This window comes from Hordeum vulgare, chromosome 2H, assembly GCF_904849725.1.
Source record: "Hordeum vulgare subsp. vulgare chromosome 2H, MorexV3_pseudomolecules_assembly, whole genome shotgun sequence".
Classification (NCBI taxonomy): domain Eukaryota; kingdom Viridiplantae; phylum Streptophyta; class Magnoliopsida; order Poales; family Poaceae; genus Hordeum; species Hordeum vulgare.
The window spans coordinates 128,265,334-128,268,713 of NC_058519.1; the positions used below are offsets into that span (position 1 = coordinate 128,265,334).

At 36.6% G+C, this 3,380-nt stretch overlaps 1 long non-coding RNA gene across 1 annotated transcript; it reads left to right on the forward strand.

Annotated features, from left to right (window-relative positions):
* The first annotated feature begins 2,326 nt into the window (after positions 1-2,326).
* On the forward strand, positions 2,327-2,813 carry LOC123429779. The gene is made up of 3 exons (XR_006622744.1): positions 2,327-2,450; positions 2,532-2,609; positions 2,691-2,813. It is a non-coding gene; the product is annotated as an uncharacterized LOC123429779 (long non-coding RNA).
* Positions 2,814-3,380: the final 567 nt, after the last annotated feature.

A 3,380-nucleotide genomic window follows, 5' to 3' on the forward strand; every position in this document is an offset into this window, starting at 1 on the left:
ACAAATGGTCTCATAAGTCATTTGGAGATCTACTTAATATTCTGCACATGGCTATTCCAAATGGAAAAGCTCTGCCCCAAAAAATTTATGAGGCCAAGAAGATCATATCGAAGTTCGGATTAGGATATCAAAAAATTCATGTCTGCCCAAATAACTGTAAGTTGTTCTGGAAAGAGACAGACAATGATGATTTTTGCTCTAAATGCAAGGCTTCTAGGTGGAAAGATAAAATGCCCGAAACCAAGTTAACTAAAAAGGAAAGAAAGAGAGCTACACCAATGAAAGTTCTGAGATACTTTCCAATCAAAGAGTGGCTGAAAAGGATATTCATGTGCAAAGAAACAGCAACTCTAGCTCGATGGCATGATGAAGGGCACATTAAGCAACATGGAGTGACACGGCATCCAGCAAATTCTGAGGCATGGAAGAAATTTGATGAGAAGCATGGATTTGCAGATGATTGTCGTAATATCCGGTTTGGCCTAGCATCAGATGGATTTAATCCATATGGGATGTTGAGCAATAAATATAGTTGTTGGCCAGTTGTGCTAGTCATGTATAATCTGCCTCCATGGCTATGCATGAAGAAATCTTATCTGTCATTGCCTTTAATTATTCCTGGACCTAAGAGCCCTGGGGATAAGATTCATGTTTTTTATGCAGCCTCTTTTGGAAGATCTGAGAGATCTTTTTGTGAATGGGATGACTACCTATGATGCATCCCAACAGAGAACATTTAAACTCAGGGCGGCTGTCTTGTGGACCATAAATGACTTCCCAGCATTAGGAATGCTTGCTTCACATATGGTGCATGTCCACCTTGCGGTGCAAATGTATGGACCAAGCGCTTGAAATATGGCAAGAAAGCTTGTTTTATGGGTCACCGACGATTTCTGCCACCTGATCATGAATTTCGTAATGATGCTTCTGCTTTTGATGGAACAACTAAGAATAGAACAGAGCATATAACCTATTATGGTCACTCTGTATTAGATGACATAGCTGCATGTGGAGATTTTAGTACCTCAAAAACTAACAAAGGAAAAAGTAGCTTATTCACATTACCGTATTGGGACAGTAATCTCCTTCGAAATAATCTTGATGTGATGCATATAGAGAAGAATGTGTGTGATAATATTTTAGGCACACTTCTCAATTTGGATGGGAAGTCAAAAGATAATCTACAGGCTCGTCAAGATCTTGAAGATATGAATATTAGAGAGGAGCTCCATCCATAGAAAAAACATTCAGGCAAGTATTACTTGCCACCAGCTATCTTTACCATGTCTAAGAAAGAAAAACAATTATTCTGCAAAATTATCTATGGTATAAAAGTTCCTGATGGATATTGTGGAAATATATCGAAATGTGTGAATTTTACTGAAGGAAAAATTAATGGCCTCAAAACACATGATTGTCATGTCCTATTGCATCAATTTCTGCCAATTGTTGCGAGAGGTATTCTTCCAGATGACGTTACAACAGTACTATTTGAATTGTCATCATATTTTCGAGGCATATGTTCAAAAGTTCTTCATGTTGATGAGCTTGACCGTTTGGAAGAAAGAATCAAGCTTCAGTCTGCAAAATGGAGATGATATTTCCTCCTGGTTTTTTCACAGTTATGGTGCACTTAGTTGTCCATTTAGCAAGTGAATGTAAAATAGGAGGACCAGTTGCATATCGGTGGATGTACTTCATTGAAAGGTAATTTAATTCATATACATTGGTTACTTCTTACAATCTTCACTCCTAAACTTTTTACAATCTTTTTCTTTTGCATATACATTTATAACTTATTGGATATATATGTGCATAGGTATCTTGGTGAGCTAAAGTCCTTTGTTCTAAACAAAGCTCGTCCAGAGGGTTCAATTGCAGAATCTTTTTTAGCGGATGAGTGCATGACATTTTGTTCAAGATATCTACAGGGATTCTCCACCAAGCATAACCAACCATCCAGGAATAATGACAACCCAGATCCAATGGCTACAATTGGGATCGAACCTTCGGTCAATGGACTCAACTCAAACAGAAAAGTTTGTACCTTGTCAAAGTACACAATAAAACTCCTCATATTTCACTCTAGAAATTATTTCACAATTATTTATGTTATGCTATCTATAATGAGTGCTTTCTCCTCCGGCTGATGGACCCCAACTTGTTAAAAAACCATCTAATTTACACAACAAGCCAAGTATGTCAAACGATTCAGATTTACAAGTATCAAACAAGAATTCTGTTCCAGATAAGGTTTGTCTACTTAAAGTCTTAAATCATCTTTAGTACCTGTCTTTGCTGAGTTTTAAATTGCCGTGCTTGCACTTTTTGCAAATTTGATATACAATAACTAAAACTTGATGTATATCATTTTATCCTAGAACAAAGAAACTATGGTTCATAATGGTGGCAGTGCACGACAACTAGAAAAATGTTTTGCTGGACACAAGGTATCATCATAGTCCCATATAGAAAATCATGATCAAACTACAATGCAGCCGTGTTTATGTGTTTACTTGTTGCTATCTTAGAATGTTGTGCGAAACCAAGAAGCTTTTGATCATAGTTACACTGCTCAGCAAGGGGAAACAAATTCTGCTGCACATAAGGTATGGTTCTGTTACCATACACAATAGGTTCAAAACATATTGCTCCGTTGTTTATGTATCTACTGGTTGTCTTGCTATCAGAATGTTGTTCAGATTAAAGAAACTTTGCTTCAGAATGTCCGTACACAGCAGGGAGAAAAAATGTTTGCTGCAAACAAAGTGGTATCTTTTCATAATCGCATACACATTTATGTTCAAACTATAGTGCTAAAAAAATTATTTGCTTATTATTTTTTCTTTGCTATCAAACTCTTGTCCAGACCAAAAAAACAACAAAAGGTGCTACTGCAAGTAGTAAGAGTGCTGAGAGTGGTTCATTGAGGTGGTTGGGTGCGAGTGAATTACCTGTAAGAGTGCTCATTCATTTCATATGTTTCAATGTTTTGTTTCTGTTTTTTCATATGGTTGCTTTGATTTTCGCGAGCAGGTAGGAACTAAAGTATTCTTGAAGAGCCTGATAAAACATAATAGGGACGTAGCTCTTGCTACAATTATGAGTTGTGATCCTAAATTTAAAATTGATGGTGCTGAAATTGGAAATGAATATTGGGTGGTGCATGTTGATATGGCACTTGTGAAAACTGAAAAATTGGTACGGAGTCGCAAAGACTGCTATACTCTCGGTAATGCAGAAAAAACAAAGATTGCATGGCCCTCAACCTTTGTACGTCACTAATATCTGGCATCTATTACTACTTGCATCATGTCAATGCATTATGTATTAACAGTTCATTTTTTTGTTTGTAGATTAAAAGATAAATGGATGACTAT